The sequence below is a fragment of the Tachyglossus aculeatus genome, chromosome 4 (assembly GCF_015852505.1).
Source record: "Tachyglossus aculeatus isolate mTacAcu1 chromosome 4, mTacAcu1.pri, whole genome shotgun sequence".
NCBI lineage: Eukaryota > Metazoa > Chordata > Mammalia > Monotremata > Tachyglossidae > Tachyglossus > Tachyglossus aculeatus.
Window position 1 is genome coordinate 3,608,174 of NC_052069.1, and position 24,176 is coordinate 3,632,349.

Consider the following 24,176-nt stretch of genomic DNA (forward strand, 5'->3'; position numbering starts at 1 on the left):
TAACAAAATAAAATAAATAGAATAGATATGTTTGACAGTGAGCCCCATGTGAGACAGCAATTTTGTCTTACCTGATTAACTTCTATCTACCCCAGCGCTGAGAACAGTGTTCAACACTTGTCTGTGGTGTGATCTTGGACAAGTCACTTCACTTCTCCGTGCCTCAGTTATCTCATCTGTAAAACTGAGGCTGTGACTCCTATGTTGGACAGGGATTGTGTCCAACCTGATTTGCTTTAATGCACCCCAATGCTTAGTACAGTGCCTGACACACTGTAAGTAAATGCTTAACAAATGCCATAATTATTATTAGTAGTAGTCACTAAATGAATGTGATAAAAAGCAGGAAACTTTCATTCTTTCATTCAATCATATTTATTGAGCTTTTTCTGTCTGCAGAGCAGTGTACTAAGCTCTTTGGAGGTACAATATAACAGTGTACAGACACATTCCCTGCCCACAATGAGCTTATAGTTTAAAGGGAACACCTGCTGGTGGAAGAAACTGAAAGCCAGAAGGGTAGAGGGAGCATTTTAAGGATACGGTGAACCAAAACTTGAGATAACGTCCCAAACTAGCTGGGAACTAGAGTCAACTGCACCAGGCTGCACAATATTGTTCTGAGCTCTTGGGAGAGGATACCAGAAATTAAAGACAGACTTACTGCTCTCAAGATTATAATAATAAAAAAAAATGGTATTTGTTAAGTGCTTACTATGGGCCAAGCACTGTTCTAAGCATGGGGGGAGCGGGGAGAATAGAAGGCAATAGGGTTGTCCCACAAGGGGCTCACAGTCTTAATTCCCATTTTACAGATGAGGTAACTGAGGCACAGACAAGTCAAGCGGCTTGCCCAAGGTCACACAGCAGACAAGTGGTGGGGCCGGGATTAGAACCCATAACCTCTGACTCCCAATCCCATGCTCTTTCCACTGGGTCACACTGCCTCCAATCTAATCTAATCTAATGCATAATGATGACGATGATGATGGCATTTGTTAAGCACTTACTATGTGCAAAACATCGTTCTAAGTGCTCACGGGAATACAAGGTGATCAGTTTGTCCCATGTGGGGCTCACAGTCTTAATCCCCATTTTACAGATGAGGTAGCTGAGGCTCAGAGAAGATACGTGACTTGCCCAAAGTCACACAGCGGACAAGTGGCAAGGGCTTAGAACCCATAACCTCTGACTCCCAAGCCCAGGCTCTTTCCACTGAGCCACACTGCTTCTCAATAATCAATAATCTACTACATAGTCCTGAACTATCTATTTGGAAGAGCTTAGTTGGCTGCCAATGGATCAGATGATCCAATCAGCCCTAAACCACTAAAAGATTCCTCTACAATAATTGTTAGTGTTACGTTTGTGAGAGATGGAGGTCGAAGAGTTGACTCAGGGGAGCTGAGGAAGGGACTAAACCCTTAACTCCTCTTCTCCCACTCCCTTCTGTGTCACCTTTCCACTTGGATTTGTACCCTTTATTTATCCCTCCCTCAACCCCACAGCACTTACGTAAATATCCATAATTTATGGATTTGTCTTAATGTCTATCTCCCCCTCTGGACTGTAAGCTCTTTGTGGGCAGAGAACATGTCTACCAACTCTGTTATATTGTATTCTTCCATCTGCTAATACAGTGTTCTGCACACAATAAGCTCTTGATAAATACAATTGATTAATTGATTGTTATGAAGAACTCACCACTTGATATATTTTTTCATCAAAACAGTCTCTTCTGCCTCTCTCCCCTGCTGCTACTTAACTCTGAAAATTGTCAATAATAAAATGATAGTAGTGATGGTATTTCATTCATTCATTCAATTGTATTTATTGAACACTTACTGTGTGCAGAACACTGTACTAAGCACTTGGGAAGTACAAGTCAGCAACATATAGAGACAAACCCTGCCGAACAACGGGCTCACAGTCTAGAAGGGGGAGACAGACAACATAACAAAACATGTAGACAGGTGTCAAAATCATCAGAACAAATAGAATTATAGCTATATGCATATCATTAACAAAATAAATAGAGTAGTAAATATGTAAAAGTAAAATAAATAGAGTAATAAATCTGTACAAATATATACAAGTGCTGTTGGGAGGGGAAGGAGGTAGGGTGGGGGGGATGGGGAGGAGGAGAGGAAAAAGGGGGCTCAGTCTGGGAAGGCCTCCTGGAGGAGGTGAGCTCTCAGTAGGGCTTTGAAGGGCTTTTCATTCATTCATTCATTCATTCAATTGTATTTACTGAATGCTTACTGTGTGCAGAGCACTGTACTAAACACTTAGAAGAGTACAATATAACATATACATTATATTAACATATAATATAACAGACACATTACTTATCCACAGTGAGCTTGGAGTCTAGATAGGTCAGAAAAATGCACTGGAGAAGCAGCATGGCCTAGTGGCTAGGACATGGGTTTGGGAGTCAGAAGGATATGAGTTCTAATCCTGCCTCTGCCACTTGTCTGCTGTGTGACCCCGGAAAGTCACTTCACGTCTCTGTGCCTCAGTTACCTCATCTGTAAAATGGGGATTAAGACCGTGAGCCCGATGGGGGACAGGGACTTTGTCCAACCCCCTCCCTCCACAAGTACTTAGAGCTGTACCTGGTACATAATAAGTGCTTAACAAATGCCACAATTATTATTTTCAGGTTGTTACCTCTTTGAGAGTATCAAATCCATCTCTTCCTTCTGGTCTCCTTTCCCAAATGCTCGGTACAATTCTGTTCGGTCTGTGGCAACTGACTCTAGTTTCCAGCTGCAAGGCAAAGCAAAATGAAACACTAAGACAACATAAAGACAAATACAAAGATCAGTAAGAGACCATGATTAATCTTATTGGGAATACGCTTACTTTTAAGGCATTTGTAAAACGTTTATGTGCCAGGCACTGTACTAAGCACTGGGGTAAATACAAACATCAGGTTCGGCACAGTCCCAGTCCCACATGGGGCTCATAGTCTTAATTCCCATTTTACCAAAGAGAGAACCATGGCCCAAAGAAGAGAAGGAACTTGCCCAAGGTATCATAGCATACAAGTGGCAGAGCCGGAATTAGAACCCAGGTCCTTCTTATTCCCAGGTTGGGGCTCTATCCACTAGGCCATACTGCTTCTTTCTGGATGTCCAATTAAAGGATGAAGGAAAAAGTTAAAGTCCAGTAAATGACCACTTCCAAATTCAATTTTGACTTCTGGTGAATTGAATCAGTTGGTTAAAGAGCTGTCTTATTCAGCATTGATGACTGATATATTTTAGACACAGGATTGCTTTAAACTGTGAATTTAGTTGGGTTGGATTTGGGGAAATTATTGAGCTCAAATCTCCCACCATCTCTGAGTCCTCAATCCTGTAAATATCCAGGTTTCTTTTTCTTTTCCTCATGATTTCGGCATTATCTGCCTTTCCATCTTGGGATTTTGTAGTACATTGTTCTATTTTTATGCAGCTGTTCCCTTTCTTCTTCCATCCAATCATTTGTTCCCATCTAGATTCTTCAAATTACCTTCATAGCAGTAAATACTTTCAGGTGCCTCTTCTGACCTCTGCTTCTCTCAGGATGGCTTAATTAGCACGCAAACTTGGAATGTAAAAATGGTTACTCTCTTGCTAATTATGCCTGCTTTGTTTGACCTAGGGTCATTGTTGTAATAATAAAACCTCTGATCCATCTCTCTATACTGAACTACAATAACCCCAAGAGCAAGCAGCATGGTTTAGTGGAAAGAGCCCGGGCTTGTGAGTCAGAGGTCTTGGGTTCATTCATTCATTCATTCATTTATTGAGTGCTTACTGTGTGCAGAGCACTGTACTAAGCGCTTGGGAAGTACAAGTTGGCAACATATAGGGACGGTCCCTACCCAACAACGGGCTCACGGTCTAGAAGGGGGAGACAGACGACAAAACAAAACATGTGAACAGGTGTCAAGTCATCAGAATAAATAGAAGTAAAGCTAGAAACACATCATTAACAAATTAAAATAAATAGAATAGTAAATATGCACAAGTAAAAATAGAGTAATAAATCTGTACAAATCCTACCTAATTAGAACCTAGAACATAGGGTTCTAATTCTACCTCCACCACTTGTCAGCTGGGTGACTTTGGGGAAGTCACTTCACTTCTCTGTGCCTCAGTTATCTCATCTGTAAAACGGGGATTAAGACTGTGAGCCCCACATGGGACAACCTGATTACCTTGTATCCCCTCCAGCACTTAGAACAGTGCTTGGCACATATTGAGCACTTAACAAATACCATCATCATCATCATCATCACTTTTCATCAGTTCTTTGGAAACAGAGTTTGAGATAAAATAGCGCTGTGAAAAATAATGAATAATTGTGCTATTTGTTAAATGCTCCCTAGGTTGCCCGATTTATTCAACCCCCCTCCCAGGCCCACAGCACTTAGAGAAGCAGCGTGGCTTAGTGGCAACAGCCAAGGGTTGGGAGTCAGAGGATGTGGGTTCTAATCTTGGCTCTGCCACTTGTCTGCTGTGTGACCTTAGGGGAGCCACTCACTTCACTGGGCCTCAGTTATGTCATCTGTAAAATGGGGAATAAGACTGTGAGCCCCATGTGGGACTACTTGATTACCTTCTATCCACTCCAGAGCTTAGAACAATGCTTGGCACACAGTAAGTGCTTAACAAATACCATTATTGTGATGATGATGTAGATATCTCTAATTCACATTTATATTAATGTCTGTCTTCCCCTCTTGACTGTAAGCTCATTGTGGGTAGGGAATGGGTCTGTTACATTATTATATTATACTCTCCCAAGCACTTAATGCCCTGCTCTGCACACAGTAAGCACTCAACTAACAAGATTGAATGGATGAATGAATAGGCAACAAATAATAATAATGATGGCATTTATTAAGTGCTTACTATGTGCAATGCACTGTTCTAAGTGCTGATGCATTAAACCCTGGGGTAGATATAAGAAAATCAAGTTGGACACATTCTCCATCCCACATGGGACTCACAGTCTAATTGGGAGGGAGATCAGGTACTGAATCTCCATCTTCCAGAGGAGAAAACTGAGGCACTGACCTCTGATCACACATCAGGCAAATAATAATAATAATTATGGTATTTGTTAAGTGCTTACAATGTGCCAAACATTGTTCTAAGCACTGAGGTAGATACAAGGTAATCAGGTTGTCTCCCATGGGGCTCACAGTCTTAATTTCCATTTTACAGATGAGGTAACTGAGGCACAGAGAAGTGAAGTGGCTTCCCCAAAGTCACACAGCAGACAAGTGGAGGAGCTGGGATTAGAACCCATGACTTCTGACTCCCAAGTCCGGGCTCTTTCCCCCGTCTTACCTCCTTCCGTTCCCCACAGCACCTGTATATATGTATATATGTTTGTACATATTTATTACTGTATTTATTTATGTATTTATTTTACTTGTACATATCTATTCTATTTTATTTTGGTAATATGTTTGGTTTTGTTCTCTGTCTCCCCCTTCTAGACTGTGAGCCCACTGTTGGGTAGGGACTGTCTCTATATGTTGCCAACTTGTACTTCCCAAGCGCTTAGTACAGTGCTCCGCACACAGTAAGCACTCAATAAATACGATTGATTGATTGATTGATTGATTGATTGATTCCACTAAGCCACGCTGCAAATGGCAGAGGTAGGATTAGAACTCAATCAATTTATTCTCAATCAATTAATAATAATAATTATGGTATTTGTTAAGCACTTACTATGAGCCAGGCACTGTTCTAGGCACTGGAGTGGACACAAGCAAATCAGATTGGACACATTCCCTTGTCCCACTTGGGGTTCCCAGTCTCAATTCCCATTTTACAGTTGAGGGAACTGAGGCACAGAGAAGTGAAGTGACTTGCCCAAGGACACACAGCAGACAAGTGGCAGAGCCAGGATTAGAACCCCTGACCAGGTTGGTGCTCTATACACTATGCCATGCTGCTTCTCTTATTAAGCCCTCTTTTCCCTGGCTCACTCTCTTTTTGGCATCATATTTGACCTTTGATATTTGCCCCTACTCCAACCACACAAAATTATGCATATATCTTTAAATTATATATTATAAATTGCTTAACTATTCATATTAATGTCTGTCTTCCCCTCTAGACAATAAGCTCACTTTGGGCAGGGAATATCTCTCCTAACTCTGCTGTATTGTACTCTTCCAAGCACTTAGTATAATGCTCTGCACATCGTAAGCACTCAGTAAATACCACTGAAGAAAAATAAAGAAAATTAGAACTTCCAAACTTGTTCTCTTTATTCATTCATTCATTCAATTGTATTTATTGAGCGCTTACTGAGTGCAGAGTACTGTACTAAGCACTTAGAAAGTACATTAGCCCCTGGACTTCTTGTTTTGCAGAAGTTTCCAGTCAGTCTCCAGCTGGGAAGGGTGTGTTTTTGGTCTCCATCCTGGTTCGATGGACAATGCAGTCATTTCTGCTCTGATGGGCATTTTCTGGTTCTCACAAGATGGGGCTCTTCCAGAAAGGCTGTTTCTGTCCCTGACAGAATCCGGTGGGAACCCTGTTATTAGTTCCCATTAGCATTTCAAAAGGACACAATTGAAAGTATTTAAAATTCATAGCTGATTAGAAACTGATTTTAAGCAGTTCCTGTAAGGTGGCAGTGCACTCTGATAGAGTCAAATAAATGACATAGAAATAAGTGAAATTCAAGGTTCACTTTCTTTTTTTTTTGCCTTCCACCTCCTTCCTGAATTTCAGCTGGGGCGACAGAAGCTGGGTACTATTTCAATTCTTTTCAAACCACTTTCCTCCTAACCCCTTATATAACAATAATAATGATAATGATAATGCTACTGGTTAAATTTCTTTTGTGCCAAACACAGTTCTAAGTGCTCGGGTAGAGAAGAGTTAATCAGGTTGGACATAGTCCCTGTCCCCATAAGGCTCACAGTCTTAGTAGAGGGGAGTTGGATTTAATTCCCGTTTTACAGATGAGGAAACTGAGGCACCGAGAAGTTAATTGTGCTGCCCAAGGTCACACGGCAGACAAGTGACAGAGCGGGAGTGAGATACGAGGTCAGGGAAGGAGAGGTAGATTTTGGGGGTGAAACGCCCTGATGCGTTGGCGTTTCAAGAAATTATTCTAAGGATAGGGGAGTCAGAAAGTTAATCATATTTATTGAGTGCTTAGTGTGTGCAGAGCACTGTACTAAGCACTGGGGAGAGTACAATACAAAATATAACCGACACATTCCCTGTCCACAGTAAGCTTACAGTTTAAAGATAGAGACAGACATTAATAGAAAGAAATTGATTACAGATATGTTCATAAGTGCTGTGGGGCCGGGAGGTGGGATGAATAAAGGGAGCACGTCAGGGTGACGCAAAAGGGAGTGGAAGCAAATGAAAGAAGGGCTTAGTCAGGTAAGGCCTCTTGGAGGAGATGGGCCTTCAATAAGGTTTTGAAGGTTGGGAGAGTCATTGTCCTTGGGATATGAGGAGGGAGGGCATTCCAGGCCAGAGGCAGGATGTGGGCAAGACATTGGCAGTCAGATAGGTGAGATGGAGGTACAGTGAGAAGGTTGGAATTAGAGGAGCAAAGTGTGTGGACTGAGGTAGGAGGATGCAGAAGGAGGATGGGGTAGGAGGATGAGAAGCAGCGTGGCTCAGTGGAAAGAGCCCGGGCTTTGGAGTCAGAGGTCAGGAGTCAAATCCCGGCTCCACCAACTGTGAGCTGTGTGACTTTGGGCAAGTCACTTCACTTCTCTGTGCCTCAGTGGCCTCATCTGTAAAATGGGGATTATGACTGTGAGCCCCCTGTGGGACAACCTGATCGCCTTGTAACCTCCTCAGCCCTTAGAACAGTGCTTTGCACATAGTAAGCGCTTAATAAATGCCATCATCATCATCATCATCATGCAAGGTGATTATTTATTGTTATACTGTAGTCTCCCAAGCGCTTAGTGCAGTGCTTTGCATACAGTAAGCACTCAACAAATAGCACTGAAGGAATGAATGAGTACTTTAAAGCCAATGGTGAGGAGTTTCTGTTTGATGCAGAGGTAGATGGGCAACCAGGAGAGGGGAAACATGGCCTGAACAGCTTCGTAGAAAAGTGATCATCATCATCATCATCATCAACATCAATCGTATTTATTGAGCGCTTACTATGTGCAGAGCACTGTACTAAGCGCTTGGGAAGTACAAATTGGCAACATATAGAGACAGTCCCTACCCAACAGTGGGCTCACAGTCTAAAAGGTGGGCTCACAGTCTAAAAGTGATGCGGGCAGCAGCGTGAAGTATGGACTAGAGTGGGGAGAGACAGGCGGCAGGGAGGTCAGCAAGGAGGCTGATACAGTAATGCAGTCGGAAGGAGGGAAGAAATGGGCATGTTTGAAGGAAGAGATCAAGGGGCCATCAAAAGGGATTTCAGGTGGCTGTCATGGAGGAGAGAAGGGTGGGTGTTGGGTGGTTTTAGCAGGTACCAAGGGATGGGTTCAGAAGAAGCAGTTGGAGGGGGATGGAGATTGTCTCTCTTTATTGTTGTATTGTACTTTCCCAAGCACTTAGTACAGTGCTTTGCAAATGGTAAGGGCTCAATAAATATGATTGAATGAATGAATGAGATATCCTCTTGAGAGATGTTGGGGAAGGATGAGTGAGTGGTTGTTGGAATGGAAGGTAGAGCACGGGTCCGCAACTCAGAGGGACCTAGGTTTTAATCCTGGCTCTGCCACAGGTCTGCTGTATGACCTTGGGTAAGTCACTTCACTTCTATGGGCCCCAGTTCCCTCATCTGTAAAATAGGGATTAACAGTGTGAGTCCCATGTGGGACAGGGACTGTGTCCAGTTTGATTAACTTGTAGCTACCTCAGTGCTTAGAACAGTGCTTGCCACATTGTAAGCACTTAACGAGTACCACAATTATTATAATTATTAAGATGAGGGGGAAATCTGGAGAGGTTTACATCTGCTGGCTTCATTCTTGCCTACAGTGTGGTTGGTGAAGGTCATCAGGGGTGAGAAAAGGGGCCGTGGGGAGTGGACCCTTCCCCATAGCACCTGTATATATGGATATATGTTTGTACATATTTATTACTCTATTTATTTATTTATTTATTTTACCTTACATATCTATTCTATTTATTTTATTTTGTTAATATGTTTGGTTTTGTTCTCTGTCTCCCCCTTCTCGACTGTGAGCCCACTGTTGGGTAGGGACTGTCTCTATATGTTGCCAACTTGTACTTCCCAAGCGCTTAGTACAGTGCTCTGCACACAGTAAGCGCTCAATAAATACGATTGATTGATTGGACGGAGCTGGGAAGAAGTGGAAATGTGGAGAAGTCACACCTGATGGCTTGGATTTTGTCAGCAAAGTTGTTGGTAATGTCTTCAGGAGTGCGGGCCAGCGTGGCTTAGTGGAAAGAGCACGGGCTTGGGAATCAGCGGTCAAGAGTTCTGAATTTGGCTCTGCCACTTGTCAGCTGTGTGACTTTGGGCAAGTCATTTCACTTCTCTGGGCCTCTGTTACCTCATTAGTAAAATGGGGATTAAGACTGTGAACACCAAGTGGGACAACCTGATTACAGTGTATCTACCCCAGCACTTAGAACAGTGCTTGGCATATAGTAAGCACTTAACAAATACCATGGTTATTATTATTATTATTACTATGGTATTTGTAATAATTCTACTAAAGATACTAATAACTGTGGCATTAGAGAAAAGATAAAATTTATGGAGAAGCAGTGTGGTCTAGTGGAAAGAGCATGGGCCTGGGAATCAGAGGACCTGGGTTTAAATCCCAGCTCTTCCACTTCAATCAATCAATCAGTAGTATTTATTGAATGCTTACTGTATAGAGCACTGGACTAAACACTTGGGAGAGGCCAATACAACAGAATTAGCAGATACATTCACTGAACATATTCATTCATTCATATTCATTGAACTCGTACTGTGTGCAGAGCACTGTACTAAGTGCTTTGGAGAATGCAATAAAACAATGAACAGACACATTCCCTGCCCATAATGAGTTTACAGTCTAGAGAGACGAGTTTAGACTAGGTTATAATCTAGAGGGGGAGGCCCTGTCTGCTGTGTGACCTTGGGCAAGTCACTTAACTTCTCTGTTTCTCGGTTACCTCGTCTGTAAAATGGGAATTAAGTCTGTAAACCCCTTGGGTAGGGACTGTCTCTATATGTTGCCAACTTGTACTTCCCAAGAGCTTAGTACAGTGCTCTGCACACAGTAAGCGCTCAATAAATATGACATTGATTGATTGATTGATGGGGGACTATGTCTAACCTGATTGGCTTATATCTACTCAGTACTCAGTACAATGCCTGACAAAGTCACTACTTAACAAATGCCACAATAATTGGTATTTGTTCAGCACTTATTATGTAAAAAGCACAGTACCAAGTGCTGGGGTTGATAATAGGCAGAAGAGACAGTCTAAGCTGGAGGGAGACAGGATTTTTATCATAAATAATAATAATAATGGTACTTGATGATGATGGTATTTGTTAAGTGCTTCCTATGTGCCAAGCACCGGTTAAACGCTGGGGTAGATACAAGGTTATCAGGTTGTCCCACATGGGGCTCACAGTCTTAATCCCCATTTTACAGATGAGGGAATTGAGGCACAGAGAAGTTAAGTGACTTACCCAAAGTCACACAGCTGGTAAGTGGAAGATCTGGGATTAGGACCCTTGACCTCTGATTCCCAAGCCCGGGCTCTTTTCACTAAGCCACTCTGCTTCTCGTGTATTTGTTAAGCGCTTATATGCATCAAGCACTGTTTTAAGCCCTGGGGTAGATACAAGTGAATCAGGTTGGACACAGTCCCTGTCCCACATGGAGCTCACAGTCTTAATCCCCATTTTACAGATGAGGTAACTGCAGCCCAGAGAAGTTAAGTGACTTGCCCAAAGTCACACAGCTGATAAGTGGTAGAGCTGGGATTAGGACCCTCGACCTCTGACTCCCAAACCCCTGCCTCATTTTATAGATGAGGAACTGAGGCACAGAGAAGTGATTATCCTGTATCTACCTCAGCATTTTCCATTTCAGGGTTGCACCTGGAGAGTTTTCAGTCCTCTACCAGTCTCGACTTCGGGAGGGAGAGTCAAGCAGAGGCCTGTCCATTCCATTCCTAGCTTGGGTAATAGCTAGCGAATGGAAGGCAATCTGCTACAAGTCTAAACTCCCCTTTGCTGGGCAGCAGCAGCATCAGAGAGAGTCGAGAGTGGAGACTCAAGTTTATTGCGCGGAAGGAGGCAATGGTAGACCACGTCAGGATTTTGACTGAGAAAATTCTGGGAATCCACCACCAGAACGATTGCAGGTGGAGGTGGGGCGTTCTGGGAGAGACACGTCCATGACATCGCTATGGGTTGGAAATAATAATAATAATAATGTTGGCATTTGTTAAGCGCTTACTATGTGCAAAGCACTGTTCTAAGCACTGAGGGGGTACACAAGGATATGAGGTTGTCCCATGTGGGGCTCACAGTCTTAATCCCCCTTTTACAGATGAGGGAACTGAGGCACAGAGAAGTGAAGTGACTTGCCCAAGGCCACACAGCAGATATGTGGGGGAGGTGGGATTCGAACCCATGACCTCTGACTCCCAAGCCCGCACTCTTTCCACTGAGCCATGCTGGAAATGATATTCTGCCACTTACCTACTGTGTGACCTTGGACAAGCCAGCCACTTATCTTCTCTGTGCCTCAGTTACCTCATCTGTAAAATGGGGGTTAAGACTGTGAGCCCCACGGGGGACAACCTGATTATCCTTTATCTACCCCAGCACTTAGAAGAGTGCATGGCACATAGTAAGTACTTAACAAATATTGTAACAATTATTATTATTAAAACAAGACCTCAGAGTGTCTGACGTCCTGGTAAGTGCTTAACAAATACCATTATTAAAAAAAAAAGTGATTGGCCCAAGGTCTCACAGCAGGGAAGTGGCAGAGCTGAGATTAGAACCCAAGTCCCCCGATACCCTCTAGGCCACTCTGTTGGCCATTGCTGTGGGGATAGCCATTTAGTAGCCCAGCTCAATTCAGCCAAAGCCCCCCAAAACCCTAACACGGGTCTCTCCACCCACGAACTCCGCTTCCCTTCACCCACATAAAACCAGTTGGTCACTCTAACACCTCCTCTGGTAACCAGAGGATGGTGTTGCAGAAGCATTCATTCATTCATTTATTCAATCGTATTTATTAAGCGCTTACTGTGTGCAGAGCACTGTACTAAGCACTTGGGAAATACAATTCAGCAACAAACAGAGACAATCCCTGCACACAACGGGATCACATTCTAGAAGGGGGGAGACAGGCAACAAAACAAGGAAACAGGCATCAGTAGCATCATTATAAATAAATAGAATTATAGATATATACACATCGTTAATACAAATAAATATAATTCTAATCATAAATATGTACATATTTACCCTAAGTGCTGTGGGATGGGGAAGGGGTGTAGAGCAAAGGGGGAGAGTTGGGGGAATGGGGAGGGGAGGAGGAGCAGAAGAAAAAGGGAAGATTAGTCTGGGAAAGCCTCCTGGAGGAGGTGAGCTTTCAAGAGGGCTTTGAAGGGGGGAAGTGTGCTATTTTGGCAGATTTGAGAAGGGATGGTGTTTCAGGCCAGAGGTAGGACGTGGGCCAGGGGTTAAAAGTGGGAAAGGCGAGAATGAGGCCCAGTGAGGAGGTGAGTGGCAGCAGAGGAGCAGAGGGTGCAGGCTGCAATGGAGAAGGAGGGAAGGGAGGTGAGGTAGGAGGGGGCGAGGGGATGGACAGCCTTGAAGCCGAGAGTGAGGACTTTTTGCTTGATATGGAGGTTGGCAGGCAACCAATGGAGATTTTTGAGGAGGGGGCGACACGCCCAGAGCATTTCTGTAGAAAGATAATCCAGGTAGCAGAGTGAAGTGTAGACTGAAGTGGGGAGAGACAGGAGGACGGGAGGTCAGAAAAGTTGCTGATGTAGTAATCCAGGTGGGAAATGATGAGTGATTGTACTAGCACAGTAATCATCTTCTGTAGCATCTTCTGCAACCCAAGCAGAGAAATTAGGGAGTGTTGAATTAATCAATCAATGACATTTATTGAGCACTTGCTATGTGCAAAGCACTGATCTAAGCGCATAGGAGAGTACTATATAACAGAGTTCTCTGAGATATAAAGTATCATGGCATTTCTTAAGAGCTTAGTATATGCCAAGCTCCATTTTGAGCACTGTGATAGATACAATTTATGCAGGTTGGACATGGATCTAGTAGCCTGGACCAATCTAAACCAGAATATTTAACTGCCAAATGATGATCAGGATGATGATGATAATTTTTTTTTTACAGTGTTTGTTAAGCACTTACAATGTACCAGGCACTGTACTAAGCGCTGGGGTAGATACAAGCTAATCAGGTTGGACACAGTTCATGTCTCACATGGGGCTCACAGTCTCAATCCCCATTTTACAGATGAGGGAACTGAGGTCCAGAGAAGTGAAATGACTTGCCCAAGGTCACCCAACAGACAAGTGGCGGAGCTGGGATTAGAACCCATGACTTTCCCATGAATGAGTCCCTCATGGGAGACGCAGCCTGGCTCAGTGGAAAAAGTACGGACTTTGGGGTCAGAGGTCATGGGTTCCAATCCTGGCTCTGCCACTTGTCAGCTGTGTGACTTTGGGTAAGTCACTTAAGTTCTCTGGGCTTCAGTTACCTCATCTGTAAAATGGGGATGAAGACTGTGAGCCCCCTGTGGTACAATCTGATCACCTTGTATACCTCCAGCACTTAGAACAGTGCCTTGCACATAGTAAGTCCTTAATAAATGCCATTATTATTATTATTATTATTATTATTATTATTATTATCATTATCGTTATTATTTCTGACTCCCAGGCCTGGCCTCTAGCCGCTAAGCTAGACCCAAGCAGCTTCTCCCCAGGCTCCCCTTTGAGCAAACAACACTTGCTACTTTGGTCCGAACTCGCAGCAGATCTAGTGTTTACGTTCGTGTGGAGTTCACATCCCCACCAAATTCTCCCAACATTCATTCAGTCCTATTTATTGAGCACTTACTGTGTGCAGAACACTGTACTAAGCACTTGTCAGCTTTGGGCAAGTCACTTAACATCTCTGCGCCTCAGTTACCTCATCTATAAAATGGGGATTAAGACTGTGAGCCCCATGTAACCTCCTTGTAACCTTCCCCTCCCCGCAGCACTTGGATATATTTGTACAGATTTATTACTCTATGTATTTTATTTGTACATATTCACTATTCTATTTATTTTGTCAATGATGTGCACATAGCTTTAATTCTATTTGTTCTGACGATTTCGACACCTGTCTCCATGTTTTGTTTTGTTGTCTGTCTCCCCCCTCTAGATTGTGAAGCCCGTTGTTGGGTAGGGACCGTCTCTATATGTTGCCAACTTGTACTTCCCAAGCGCTTAGTACAGTGCTCGGCACACAGTAAGCGCTCAATAAATACTACTGAATGAATGAGTGAATAGGGACCGTCTCTATATGCTGCCAACTTGTACTTCCCAAGTGCTTAGTCCAGTTCTCTGCACACAGTAAGCGCTCAATAAATATGACTGAATGAATGAATGAATGAATGACACAGTCCCCATCCAACGTGGGGCTGACTGTCTCAATTCCCATTTGACAGATGGGGGAACTGAGGCCCAGAGAAGTGAAGTGATTTGTCCAAGGTCACACAACAGGCAAGTGGCAGAACAGTGATTAGAACCCATGACCTCCTGACTCCCGGTTCTAACCACTAGACCACACTGCTGATGGGCTCCCTGGGTCCCTGCGTGGGCAGGTGGCCCCCTGCCCTCTCCATCTGCAGCCCCCCATCCCACACCCTACCTCTCCATTTTCTCCCCCAAGGTCAGTGACAGTGCCACCCACATGGCAGAGTGCGTGCCCTATCTGGGAGTCAGAAGGTCATGGGTTCTAATCCTGTGTCTGCCACTTACCTGCTGTGTGACCTCGGGAAAGTCACTTCACTTCTCTGGGCCTCACCTCATCTGTAAAATGGGGATTGAGACTGGGAGTCCCTCATGGGAAAGGAATTGTGTTCAACCGAATTATCTTGCATCTACATCAGCGCTTAGAACAGTGCCTGGCGCATAGTAAGCGCTTAACAAATACCATCATTATCAGCACTGATTCCAGTGCCTGCCACATAGAAAGGGCTTAACAAATAGAATAAGTATTTCGTTCATTCAATCGTATTTATTGAGCACTTACTATGTGTACAGCACTGTACTAAGCGCTTAAAGTAACTAAGTATCAGCGCTTAGTCCATGGCTCACCACATAGTAAGCGCTTAACAAATATCATCATTTATTTTTGGATTTTACTGGGCAAGCTTAGCATGTACTTGGGTGGTCCACACGTTTGACATGGCCATTCAAATGGGTCTCATGCGACCTAGACATCTTCATCTAGAGAAGCAGCATGGCTCAGTGGAAAGAGCCCGGGCTTTGGAGTCAGAGGTCATGGGTTCAACTACAGGCTCCACCACTTGTCAGCTGTGTGACTTTGGGCAAATCACTTAACTTCTCTGTGCCTCAGTTACTTCATCTGTAAAATGGGGATGAAGACTGTGAGCCCCCCGTGGGACAACCTGATCACATTGTAACCTCCCCAGCGCTTAGAACTGTGCTTTGCACATAGTAAGTGCTTAATAAATGCTGCTATTACTATTATTATTATTGTTATTATTATTATTATTATTATTATTATTATTATTATTATTATTATTATTATCTTTTCAGTCACCATGTCCAGGCCCTTGGAGTGGCCACTGGTCAGCTTTCAGGTGGCCAGTTTCACCTGTCCCTCAGGGGTTCTGGCCCTGGAGCCTGTTAGTTACTCCCTGAACTGACTCCTGGCAACCTTAGCACTTTGTAAATCCACTTCACTGCCTTCTTCTTGGGGAGCCGGTTACCTTAGGAACTAAAACCTCCCATCAGAGGTACCTCACAGTTAACACTTTCATCCCCCAACACTGGGTACAAATTCTGGGTCCTCCACTTGTCTGCTGTGTGACCTTGGGTAAGTCTCTTCACTTCTCTGTGCCTCAGTTACCTCACTTGTAAAATGGGGATTAAGACTGTGAGACCCATGTGGGACAACCTGATTACCTTTTATCAATCAATCAATCAATCAATCGTATTTATTGAGCGCTTACTATGTGCAGAGCACTGTACTAAGCGCTTGGGAAGTACAAATTGGCATCACATAGAGACAGTCCCTACCCAACAGTGGGCTCACAGTCTAAAAGGGGGAGACAGAGAACAGAACCAAACATCTACCTTTTATCTACCTTAATGCTTGGAACAGTGCTTGGCACATAGCAAGTGCTTAACAAATACCATTATCATTATTCTCTGTGACTCAGTTATCTTATCTGTAAAATAGAGGTTAAGATTGTGAGCCCTACATGGGATACACTCACTCCCTTGGTGAACTCATTCGCTCCCACGGCTTCAACTATCATCTCTATGCTGATGACACTCAAATCTACATCTCTGCCCCTGCTCTTTCTCCCTCCCTCCAGGCTTGGATCTCCTCCTGCCTTCAGGACATCTCCATCTGGATGTCTGCCCGCCATCTAAAACCCAACATGTCCAAGACTGAACTCCCTGTCTTCCCTCCCAAACCCTGCCCTCTCCCTGACTTTCCCATCACTGTTGACGGCACTACCAACCTTCCCGTCTCATAAGCCCACAACCTTGGTGTCATCCTCGACTCTGCTCTCTCGTTCACCCCTCACATCCAATCCATCACCAAAACCTGCCAGTCTCATCTGCGCAACATTGCCAAGATCTGCCCTTTCCTCTCCATCCAAACCGCTACCCTGCTTGTTCAAGCTCTCATCCTATCCCGTCTGGATTACTGCAATCAGCCTCCTCTCCGATAGCCCATCCTCCTGTCTCTCCCCACTTCAGTCCATACTTCATACCGCTGCCTGGATCGTCTTTGTCTAGAAACGCTCTGGGCTAGTTACTCCCCTCCTCAAAAATCTCCAGTGGCTACCAATCAACCTACGCATCAGGCAAAAACTTCTCACCCTCGGCTCGCCCCCTCCTACCTCACCTCCCTTCTCTCCTTCTCCAGCCCAGCCCACACCCTCTGTTCCTCTGACGCTAATCTCCTCACCGTGCCTCGTTCTTGCTTGTCCCGCCGTCGACCCCCGGCCCATTTCATCCCCCTGGCCCAGAATGCCCTCCCTCCACACATCAGCCAAGCTAGCTCTCTTCCTCCCTTCAAGGCCCTACTGAGAGCTCACCTCCTCCAGGAGGCCTTCCCACACTGAGCCCCCTCCTTCCTCTCCCCCTCCTCCTCCTCTCCATCCCCCCAGCCTTACTTTCTTCCCCTCCCCACAGCACATGTATATATGTTTGTACGTATTTATTACTCTATTTATTTATTTATTTATTTTATTTGTACACATTTATTCTATTTATTTTATTTTGTTAATATGTTTTGTTTTGTTCTCTGTCTCCCCCTTCTAGACTGTGAGCCCACTGTTGGGTAGGGACTGTCTCTATATGTTGCCAACTTGTACTTCCCAGGTGCTTAGTCCAGTGCTCTGCACACAGTAAGCACTCAATAAATACGATTGAATGAATGAATGAATGAATCAGGACTGTGTCCAACTCATTTTGCCGTTATTCACCCCACCGCTATTATTGTTATCATTATTATTGTTGCACTCTTTGCTCCCCCTTTCCTAATAATAACGAGTAATAATTGTGATATTACTTTAGGACTTTTTTGCCAAACAGCGTAGTAAGCCCTGGGGCAGATACAAAATAATCTGATCAGACATAGTGCCTGTCCCACGTGGGACACCCAGTCCAAGGGAGAGGGAGAAAAATACAGTGCTCTTCACACAGTAAGCGCTCAATAAATACGATTGAAATAATGAACAGGTGTTGAATCCCCATTTTTCAGAAGAGGAAACTGAGGAAAGAGGGGAAGTGACTTGACCACAGTCACACAGCAAGAGAGGAGCGGAGCCTATCTTAGAACCCAGGGGCCCTGCATCCTTAGCCTATGCTATTTCCACTAGGCCACGCTACTTCTCCACATTGAGTTCCGTGCTAGGCTCACAGCAAGCTCTCACTGAATACCAACGACTGATTGAGGGATTTGCCTTAGAGCTTCTTCCCTTGGGCTTTGGGTTGGAGTTGGAGCAGATTTCTTGACTCTGCCTCCTCGATCTCTAAAATACTGTGTGGGCGGGTGGGAATTATATAACACGAGGCTCTTGATCTTATTTTAGTTCTCTCCGAGAAATTAAAGATTGATCTGAGCCTGGGCCCTCAGCCACAGTTGACATGAATCGAAATCGGCCAAGGAGAAACACACCGGCCCTGCCACTTAGCCGATGGGAGGAAAATCATCATCATCATCATCATCATCGTATTTATTGAGCGCTTACTATGTGCAGAGCACTGTACTAAGCGCTTGGGAAGTACAAATCGGCAACATATAGAGACAGTCCCTACCCAACAGTGGGCTCACAGTCTAAAAGGGGCAGATAGAGAAAATAGAGCACCAAAGCGCTTCTGTTGTAGGAGAACCAATACCTAGCTCACATCTCCCCCTTTTAGACTGTGAGCCCACTGTTGGGTAGGGACTGTCTCTATGTGTTGCCAATTTGTACTTCCCAAGCGCTTAGTACAGTGCTCTGCACATAGTAAGTGCTCAATAAATACGATTGATTGATTGATTGATTGATTGATCTCGCGTTAGGCAAGAATCAAATCAACGCCAAAAGCAGCTCTTGATTTTTCCCAAACACTCCATGACCTAGAATTCATTCATTCATTCAGTTGTATGTATTGAACGCTTACTGGGTTGTGCAAAGCACTGTATTAAGTGCTTGAGAGAGGACAATAGAACAATATTGGAGAAGCAGCATGGCTCAGTGGAAAGAGCCCAAGCTTGGGAGTCAGAGGTCATGTGTTCGAATCCCGACTCTGCCACATGTCTGCTGTGTGACCTTGGGCAAGTCACTTAACTTCTCTGAGCCTCAGTCACCTCACCTGTAAAATGGGGATTAAGACTGTGAGCCCCATGTGGGACAACCTGATTACATTGCATCCCCCCAGCACTTAGAATGGTGCTTTGCACATAGTGAGCGCTTAACAAATGCCATTATTATTATTATTGTTATTATTATTATTATAATTCCTGGGACCTCAGTTACCTCATCTGTAATATTAGAATTAAAATTGTGAGCCCCACGTGGGACAATCTGATTACCTTGTATCTACCCCAGCTCTTAGAACAGTGCTTGGCACATAGTAAGTGCTTAACAAATGCCATCATTATCATTATTCTTATTATTCTTGGGGCCTCAGTTACCTCATCTGTAAAATGAAAATTAAAACTGCGAGCCCCACATGGGACAACCTGATTACCTTGTATCTACCCAATATTGATGGGTAGATCAAGTGCTTAACAAATGCCATCATTATCATTACTATTATTATTAATAAACAGACACGTTCCCTGCTTGCAACAAGCTTACAGCCTAGAGGGGGAGAAAGACATTAATATAAATAAATAAATAAATAAATAAATAAATAAATAAATAAATAAATAAATAAATAAATAAATAGTACATATGGATATAAGTGGTGTGGGACTGAGAGGGGGATGAATAAAGGGAGCAGGTCAGGGTGATGCAGAAGGGAGTGGGAGAAGAGGAAAGAAAGGAGGGCTTAGTCAGGAAAGTCCTCTGGGAGGAGATGGCCTTCCATTTTCACCAACCAGAATGCCACTGACTAGAAAAGGAGTTTGAACATTATGTGGATTTGGAAAGCAGAAGCAGTCAATTATATTTATCGAGAGCTTATTTATACACAGAAAAGTACTAAAGTGCTTGGAAGAATACACTATAACAATGTAACAGACACATTCTGTCTCACAAGCCTGTAACCTTGACATTTTCCTTGACTCCTCTTCAATGCTTCACTGTCGGTTCAATCTTCGCAACATCGCTAAAATCCGCCCTTTCCTCGCCATCCAAACTGCTACCACGTTAAAAGGACTTAGCCTATTCCACCTTGATTACTGTATAATAATAATAATAATAATAATAATAATAATAATAATGATGATGACATTTATTAAGCGCTTACTAGGTGCAAAGCACTGTTCTAAGCACTCGGGAGGTTACCAGGTGATCAGGCTGTCCCACAGGGGGCTCACAGTCTTCATCCCCATTTTACAGATGAGGTAACTGAGGCACAGAGAAGTTAAGTGACTTGCCCAAAGTCACATAGCTGACAATTGGCAGAGTTGGGATTTGAACCTATGACCTCTGGCTGCAAAGCCCATGATCTTTCCACTGAGCCACACTGCTTCTGTATCAGCCTCCTTGCTTCCTGTCTCTATTTCACTCTGCTGCCTGGATCAATTTTCTATAAAAACATTCAGGAAATGTTTTCCCACCTCTCAAGAACTTCCAGTGGTTGTCCATCCATCTCCTAAGCAAACAAAAACTCTTCACCAGCGGGTTTAAAGCAGTCCATTCCCTTGACCCCTCTGTCCTCCCCTCACTACTCTCTTACTATAATAATAATAATGATGGCATTTGTTAAGCGCTTACTATGTGCGAAGCACTGTTCTAAGCGCTGGGGTGGTTATAAGGTGATCAGATTGTCCCATGGGGGCTCACAGTTTTAATCCCCATTTTACAGATGAGGGAACTGAGGCCCAGAGAAGTGAAGTGACTTGCCCAGAGTCACACAGCTGACAGCGGAGCCGGGATTAGAACCCATGACCTCTGACTCCAAAGCTCGGGCTCTTTCTACAGAGCCACGCTGCCTCCCCAGCGTAACCCTCACACTTGGCTTCTCTAATGCCAACCTTCTCACAGTTTCTGGTTCTTGTCTATCTCACCGCTGACCTCTCGCCCACGACCTGCCTCTGGCCTAAAATGCCCTCCCTCCTCTAAACCAACAATGACTCTTCCATCTTCAGAGCCTTATTGATGACCCATCTCCTCCAAGAGGCCTTCCCTGACTAAACCTTCCTTCCCCCTTCTCCCGCTCCCTTCTGTGTCGCCCTGACTTGCTTCCTTTATTCATCTCCTACCCCCAACCCCACAGCACTTGTGTCCATATCTGTAATTTATTAATTTCCATTAATGCCTGTCTCCTCCTCTAGACTGTAAGCTCACTGTGGACAGGGAACATGTCTGCGATATTGTTATATTTTACTCTCCCAAGCTCATAGTACAGTGTTCTGTACAGAGTAAGCACTCAATAAATATCACAAGTAATAAATATTACTTGTACATATCTATTCTATTTATTTTATTTTGTTAGTATGTATGGTTTTGTTCTCTGTCTCCCCCGTTTTAGACTGTGAGCCCACTATTGGGTAGGGACTGTCTCTATATGTTGCCAACTTGTACTTCCCAAGTGCTTAGTACAGTGCTCTGCACACAGTAAGTGCTTAATAAATACGATTGATGATGATGATGATGATGATCACTGATTAATTGATTTGTGAGACAGACACTTAAATAAATTGTAAGATCCGGAAAAGTAGGACCTGGTCCTTTACAATGACAGATAGAAACCATTCTCCATCCAAACCCCATCATCCTAAATTTCACATGCCTAACCTCCACTCTAATGCTCTTCCGGAAAAAAAAAAAAATACTGAATATCAAAGCCAGTTTTAATCACATTTTTCTCTTCCTCTCTGTCTGTCTCTCCTCTTGAGAAAACACTGTGGTGTAAACACAGTTCTTCCCCTCCCTCTGAAGCATTTTGCCTGACTTGAATAGAGTGATTAAAGCCCATTTCGGTTTGACACTAGTTAAAGATTGATTTGGCCGAGGAGCAGTATGGCCTAGTCGATAGAGCATGGGCCTGGGAGTGAGAAGGACTTGGGTTCTAATCCTGACTTGGCCATTCGTCTGCTGTATGATCTTGTGCAAGTCACTTCTCTGTGCCTAATACTGCATCTGTAAAATGGGGATTAACGTTGTGAGCCCTATATGGGACTTGGACTGTGTCCAGACTGATTAGTTTGTATTCATTCATTCATTCACTCAATCGTATTTATTGAGCACTTTCTGTGCACAGAGCACTGTACTAAGCACTTGGGAAGTACAAGTCGGCAACATATAGAGACGGTCCCTACCCAACAACAGGCTCACAATCTAGAAGGGGGAGACAGACAAGAAAACAAACCATGTAGACAGGTGTCAAAGTCGTCAGAACAAATACAATTAAAGCTATATGGACATCATTGACAAAATAAATATAATAGTAAATATGTACAAGTAAAATAGAGTAATAACTCTGTACACACACACATATATATATATATATATATATATATATATATGTGCTGTAGGGAGTGGAAGGAGATATCTACCCCAGATCTTAGTGTAGTATCTGGCACATAGTAAGTGCTTAACAAATGCCATAAACAAAAACCAAAATTGGGGCAACTCTCTAATCTATATGTAGAAGATCCTGATTTGATAATAGAAAATGCTTTGATAATCAAGTATTGTTTTCACTTATATACACTCCAAAAAGGATTGAGAATATTTTCTTAGAACTTGACAATACATTGCTTTTTGATCATGATACTATATAATAATAATAATAATAATAAAGATGGCATTTATTAAGCGCTTACTATGTGCAAAGCAGTGTTCTAAGCACTGGGGAGGATACTTGCTGATCAGGTTGTCCCACGGGGGGCTCACAGTCTTAATCCCCATTTTACAGAAGAGGTAACTGAGGCACAGAGATTCATTTATTCATTCATTGATTCAATCGTATTTATTGAGTGCTTACTGTATGCAGAGCACTGTACTAAGCGCTTGGGAAGTACAATTTGGCAACATATAGAGAAGGTCCCTACCCAACAACGGGCTCACAATGTAGAAGGGGGAGACAGACAACAAAACAAAACATGTGGACAGGTGTCACATCATCAGAACAAATAGAATTAAAGCTAGATGCACATCTTTAACAAAATAAACAGAATAGTAAATATGTACAAGTAAAATAGAGTAATAAATCTGTACAAACATATATGCAAGTGCTGTGGGGAGGGGAAGGAGGTAGGGCAGGGGGATGGGGAGGAGGAGAGGAAAATGGGGGCTCAGTCTGTGGTCCGAGGTCATGGGTTCAAATCCCAGTCCGCCACTTGTCAGCTGTGTGACACTGGGCAAGTCACTTCATTTCTCTGGGCCTCAGTCACCTCATTCGCAGTTTCACTGCATGATGAGATGAAGACTGGGGATGAGGTGAAGGAGTCCAGTCGTGAGGTAGAAAGCTGCTGGTGGGGTGGGAGGCCGGGGCTGATGGCCCTTGCTGCTGCTCCTGCCCCTGGACAAGGGTATGGCCACTTCAGATCCTGCTTAACAGAGATGTTAAGTGACTTGCCCAAAGCCACACAGCTGACGTCTAGACTGTGAGCCCACTGTTGGGTGGGGACCGTCTCTGTGTGTTGCCGACTTGTACTTCCCAAGCGCTTAGTACAGTGCTCTGCACACAGTAAGCACTCAATAAATACAATTGATTGATTGACAATTGGCAGAGCCGGGATTTGAACCCATGACCTCTGACTCCAAAGCCCATGCTCTTTCCACTGAGCCACACTGCTTCTGTTGGACTCTCCCAAGTGCTTAGTCCACTTCACAAGCACTTAGTACAGTGTTCTGCACACAGCAAGTGCTCAATAAATACGATTGAATGAATGAAATACTCTGTGCCTCAATATCCTCTGCTGTAAAATGGGGATCAAATATCTGATCTCCCTCCTCCTTAGATTGTGGGTCAGGGACCGTGTCAAACCTGATGACCTAGTGGCTAGAGCCCGGATCTGGTAGTCATAAGGGCCTAGGTTCTAATCCCAGTTCTGCCACTTGTCTGCTGGGTGACCTTGGGCAAGTCACTTCACTTCTCTGGGCCTCAGTTACCTTATCTGTAAAATGGGGATTAAGACTTTGAGCCCCATGTGGGACAGGAATTGTGCTCAATTTGATTACCTTGTATCTACCCCAGTGCTTAGAACAGTGCTCGGCACATAGTAAGCACTTAACAAGTAGCATCATTATTAATATTATCATTACCCACCCAAGGGCTTGG

The 24,176-nt window shown here is 43.8% G+C and overlaps 1 non-coding gene across 1 annotated transcript; it reads left to right on the top strand.

The window, feature by feature from the left end:
* Positions 1 to 11,067: 11,067 nt before the first annotated feature.
* On the top strand, positions 11,068 to 11,205 carry LOC119928026. The gene has a single exon (XR_005450987.1). It is a non-coding gene; the product is annotated as a small nucleolar RNA SNORA7 (small nucleolar RNA).
* Positions 11,206 to 24,176: the final 12,971 nt, after the last annotated feature.